General features: G+C 34.1%; 1 non-coding gene across 1 annotated transcript; it reads right to left on the reverse strand.

Annotated features, from left to right (window-relative positions):
- Positions 1–5390: 5390 nt before the first annotated feature.
- On the reverse strand, positions 5391–5536 carry LOC132012601 (U4 spliceosomal RNA). The gene has a single exon (XR_009402630.1). It is a non-coding gene; the product is annotated as a U4 spliceosomal RNA (small nuclear RNA).
- Positions 5537–5798: the final 262 nt, after the last annotated feature.

Genomic DNA, 5798 nt, shown 5'->3' on the forward strand with positions numbered 1-5798 from the left:
AATTGGTTCAGCACCATCTGTTGAAAAGGCTACATTCCTTCACTAAATTGGTTTTTCATCTTTGTCGAAATCATTTGGACATATTTATATGGGACTATTTCTAGGTTCTCTATTGTATTCCATTGATCTGTTCTGCCAATACTACATGGTCTTTAGTACTAGAGCTATATAGTCAGCCTTAACATTGGGTAGAGTAATTCCTTTTACTTTATTCTTCCTTTTAAAAATTGTTTTAGAAATTCCTTTGCTTTTTGAAATATTTTTTAGAAAAAGACCGTCTACGTTTACAAGAGAAACTTGCTAGGTTTGAATTGAGTTAAACCTCTCATGAATTTCAGGAGAATTGACACCTTTACTGTGTGGTATCTTTGAATTCATGAACACAGTATATGTCTCTATTTATTATTTATTTAATCTCTTTCATCAACATATTAAGTACAGAGGTCCTATACATAAATATTTCATTTTCTTTAAAGTAAATGTAATACTTGTATTTGATATTGTAAATGTTGTAAATGATACTATATTTTAAATTTTGGGTTTCATACATGTGTGCTTAGCATGTGGAAATGTGAGTCATTTTTTTGTGCTGATCTTGTAACCTTGCAACCTTGAATTAACTTCATAAGTCCAGAATTTTTTTGTATTGTCTTTGTGATGTCCTATGCAGAAAATCATGTCATCTACAAATAGGATAGTCTTAATTTCAGAGCTTATATACCTGTACTATTAAAGTTACAACAAATACTTGTGTTTTTTTGAAATTATTCTCCATTATATATTACTTTCTATAACTTTTCTATATCAATGATTTTTCTGCAGTAACTCTTAGGTCAATGTCTTTTTTTAAGATTTATTTATTTATTTTAGAGCGAGCGAACGAGAGAGAGAGAGAGAGAGAGAGAAAGAGAGAGAATGCACAAACAAGGGGAGGGACAGAGGAAGAGGGAAAGAAAAGAATCCTCAAGCAGACTGCCTGCTGAGCATGGAGCCCTTCCCAGGGCTTGATCCTAGGACTCAGATCATGATCTGAACCAAGTCAAGTGCTGGCCACTTAAGACTGAGCCACCCAAGCGCCCCTTAGGTTAATGGTTCTTAAAGTGTGGTTAGGCACTCCCAGGAATCCTTTGAAACACTTTCATTGAATCCATAGGGTCAGAATTTTCAAACTTATGCTAAGATATTATTTGCCATTTTTTGCTTTTCATCAGCATTCAGTGGTATTTTTTTAGAAGCTACACGACACATTCTCTCAACAACAGACTTAGGAATCCAGCAGCCTTCTATTGCATATTGAAGAGATTTGCAAAAGTGCAAAATAATGTCACTAATTTTTTGTTTCGAAAAGATAGTTATTTTTCAGAAAAATATTTTATGCATGTTAACACGCACTGCATTTATTACTTTTAAAATGAATTACTAATAAATATTTTACAATTTCCTCGAAAATTAAAATAATGTTTAATAAAAAAACGCTCCTTCAGATCCCCCCCCTTTTTTTTTTAAGTAGGCTCTTTGCCCAGTGTTAAGTCTAACATAGGGCTCAAACCTATAATACTGAGATCAAGGCCTGAGCCAAAATCAAGAGTCAGACACTCAACCAACTGAGTCACCCAGTTGCCCCAGGCTCTTTAAGGTCTTTAAGAATTTTTAAAGGTTATTTCAAGGAGTTCTGAAATGAAAAAGTTTGAGAATTTCTAATTTGGGATAATACTATTTAAATGAATTCTCTGAGTTGCCAATTTATCATCTAACACATTGACTGGTGTTAAATAAATATAGGTTAATTTTAGGAAAATATCTTTTTATCTTCCTAGTTTATGCCTGAGGAGAGCTTTACAACTCCTTTAAATGAAATCTTCTATAAAAGTCCAGTATTTAAAAATAAGAATTACAGGGTGTAGGCTTGTAGTTTATGCTATTTGAATTTCTGTTTTCACACCGTGGGGTCACAATAGGACAAATCTTAGATATTCTTTGAGTGCAATATGAAAATAATGATTGTAGAGAATTAATTGCATACCAACGTAAATAAGGCATGTTTATTATGTGTTATGAACACTGGACATTTAAATACAGAAACTTGTTTAGTGGCTGACACAGGATATGGACATAACCTCAGATCATTTTTGAAAGAGTAGTCAATGACATAAACTTTATCAACAGAAAAGAAAAAAAAACCGAGCTTTATTTCCATTGGGCCATACTCACTTAATGTAGTTTATATCTAAATATATTCAAATACCTGAAATCCACATAATTCAATAATGAATATATAAGAAGATTGAGTTAAGCAAGAAATCACTGACAATGCTGTGTTTCTGAGGAAAAGAAGAATATAAGAAAGGTAAGAAGAAGGCTGCTTTAGTTGTAGAAAGTAAGGAAAGATTGTTTATGCATCACACCAGTGCCCCATGCAATACATGCCCTCCTTAATACCCACCACCAGGCTCACCCATCCTGCAACCCCCTCCCCTCCAAAACCCTCAGTTTGTTTCTCAGAGTTCACAGTCTCTCATGCTTCGTCTCCCCCTCCAATTTACCCCAATTCACTTTTCCTTTCCTTCTGCTAATGTCCTCCATGTTATTCCTATGCTCCACAAGTAAATGAAACTGTATGATAACTGACTTTCTCTGCTTGACTTATTTCATTCAGCATAATCTCCCCCAGTCCTGTCCATGTTGATACAAAAGTTGGGTATTCATCCTTTCTGATGGCTGTGTAATATTCCATCATATATGTGGACCATATCTTCTTTATCCATTTATCTCTTGCAGGAAGAAAATTGGGGGATAGTAAAAATGTAGATCATTGTCATTATTCTTTTAAAAGAATGAGAACCAGGGCACCTGGGTGACTCAGTCAGTTAAGCATCTGCCTTTGGCTCAGGTCATGATTCCAGGGTTCTGGGATTGAGCCCTACTTTGGGCTCCCTGTTCAGTGTAGATTCTGTTTCTCCATCTCCCTCTCCCTCTGCCATTTTCCCTGCTTGTGCTCCTAAGCTCTGTCAAATAAATAAATGAAATCTTCCCCCCAAAATTAATAAATAAATAAAAGAAAGGAAGGAAAGTGACCAGTTAGGAGCAGTTTTTAACAACATTCTTTTTATTGCTTGTATTATGCCCAATTATTATCACTTTAAATTTTCTCATTCACATAATTAAACACTTGCAAGTACTTAGTGATGATGTTTGCAGAGTTAAGGAAGTGTTATAAACATGTAAGACTCATCCACCAGACAAGAACATCACTGGAAGAAACAACATTTTTCCTGAGGCTATTCCAGAAATGAAAAAGAAAAAGATGATTATATTAAAAAATGCACAACAATAAAACACAACTTGTTGGGATACTTTAAGACAGTTGCTTATTAAGCCAAGAAGTCTTCTGCACAGAATGACTTGCCACATTGCGTATTCTTGTGGGATTCCCTGTGCTGTGACATTGGCCCTGGTTGGCTGTGACAGGAGTGATTTCCAGCTTCTTTCTTATCTCAAGACAAGGCAGAATGCAAACAAATGAAAGCCAGCATGTCACCTAGGACCTTGTTTCTCACAGTCAGCAGGAAACACATTCTTCATAAGATTGCTATTTTTATTTACAAAAAAATGTGGGGCTGTTTGTTGTATCATCATTAAAACTGTCAGAGGATAAGAAAATGTTGATGGATAACTTCCTGATGTAAATGAATATCTTTTTTTTTTTTTAAACTGTCCTAAGTGTAGAAGTTAGTAAAACACTCTAGTGCAATAATACATATTTTAGTACTTATAAGAAGAAACCTGGACAATAATGTTCCAAGCTTGGTGAAGAACAAGCAAAGCAAAAGAAGATGGATCGAGGAAAACTGAAGTCAAGTACTTTCATCCAATGATGAAATACATGTTCTTATTAATATTTGTACCCTATCAACTGAAGTGTTCTTCATGTTGGCAGTAATCCCAGAAGAGGTTTCCTTAGGCCAGGACTTCTCAGCCCCAGAGCAAGGGAGGCCCCAGTGGGCTATAGATTTCCACGCCTCCTTGTCCTACCATGTACATGCTTATGTTCCTTTTCCTGCAACCAGAAGTCCAGGTCAATGAAAGCAAAGATTTCTGTCTGTTTTCTTTAACACTATAAACCAACTGCACAAAATAAACATTCAATATTTGTTGGTTGTATGTATAACTATGTAAAGTTTCCAAAAGTAATTTTTAAAAATATTTTATTTTTAAAGATTTTATTGACAGAGAGAGAGAGCACAAGCAAGGAGAGCAGCAGGCAGAGGGAGAGGGAGAAGCTCCCTGAAATCATGTCCTAAGCTGAAGGTAGACACTTAACCACTGAGCCACCCAGGTGCCCTCAAAAGTAAATTTTCACTTTTGGTTGTGTTGTTCTTTATTAGCCGAAAGAGAAAGTTCCCAGTCAACAGCACAGACTTTCAAGGAAAAGTCAACAAGAAGCATATAAAAAATTCCCTGTAACTGTCTTATACACAAACTTATAGAAATTATGTCTCTGGTAACATTCCTACATGTCAGACAAATACTAGAAATTAAACCTCAATGCTAGTAAAATGTAAAGACTTCTGTCAACCTATAGCAACAGTTCTAAAACTTTTTAGTCTCAGGACTACTTTGCACTTTTAAAATTCATTGAGGACCCCCAAGGAGTTTTCTGCTTATATGTGGTATATCTATTGATATTTACCATATCAGATATTGATACTGATAAAATTTAAAACATTTCTTTATTAATTTATTAAAAAGTAACATTGAGTGTTTTTTATAAGCAATTACTTTAGTTTCCAAAACATAAAGAATAGTTTGTTTGTTTGTTTGTTTACAATTTTTCAAATCCCTTTAATAGAAGGCAGCTAGATTCTTATACATGCTTCTATATTCAATCTGTTGCAGTATCTCATATCATGAGGTTGAAAAAGACAAATTCTTCTTGTTCAAATAAACAGAGCCACAACATACCTATACTTAAAATTATAGTTTAATGGTTAAACACTGCATACAATCCCCCTAATATCAGGAACAAAGAAAACCTACTCACTCACACCTTTCTTAGTCAACATAGTACTGGAAGTGCTAGCCAGCACTATAAAGAAAGAAAAAACAATAAAAGGCATACAGATTAGAAAGCAAAAAATAAAACTGTTCTTATTCGCAGATGACATAATTGTCTACATAGAAAATTCCAAGGAATCTACAAGCCAAAACCAAAACCAAACTGCCAAAGAAACAAAACCCCTCAAAATAGCTAGAACAAATCAGTGAGTTCAACAAGGTCATAGGATGCATGATTAATACTTTAAAATACTGTATTTCTATGTTCTAGCAATAAAAATGTGGACATAAAAATTAAAAATACAATATGATTTTTAGTCATTCAAAAATAAAATATTTGGGTGTAAATCTAACAAAACATATTAATACAGAACTTGTGGGCTTAAAATTAAAATATAATGAAAGAAAGAAAGTTTTCAATTAGCAATAATCGCACCTCGGATAAACCTCATTGGCTATGATACTGCCACTGCGCAAAGCTGATGAAAGAAAGAAGATGACATAAATAAGTGTTCCTAGATTGGAAGACTCAGCATAATAAAGATATCAATTCTCCCCAAATCGGTGTAACATAATTCTTATTAAGATTCCAGCAACACTTTTTCCAGATAGAGATAAAATTATTCCAAAATTCATATGGAATTGAAAAGGACTTACAAAGCTAAAAATTTTGAAACAGAAGAAAAAGGTGGGAGGAATCTTACTACATAGGTTCGTAATCAAGATTGGGTAGTATTAACAGA

Source organism: Mustela nigripes, chromosome 2, assembly GCF_022355385.1.
Source record: "Mustela nigripes isolate SB6536 chromosome 2, MUSNIG.SB6536, whole genome shotgun sequence".
NCBI classification, from domain to species: domain Eukaryota; kingdom Metazoa; phylum Chordata; class Mammalia; order Carnivora; family Mustelidae; genus Mustela; species Mustela nigripes.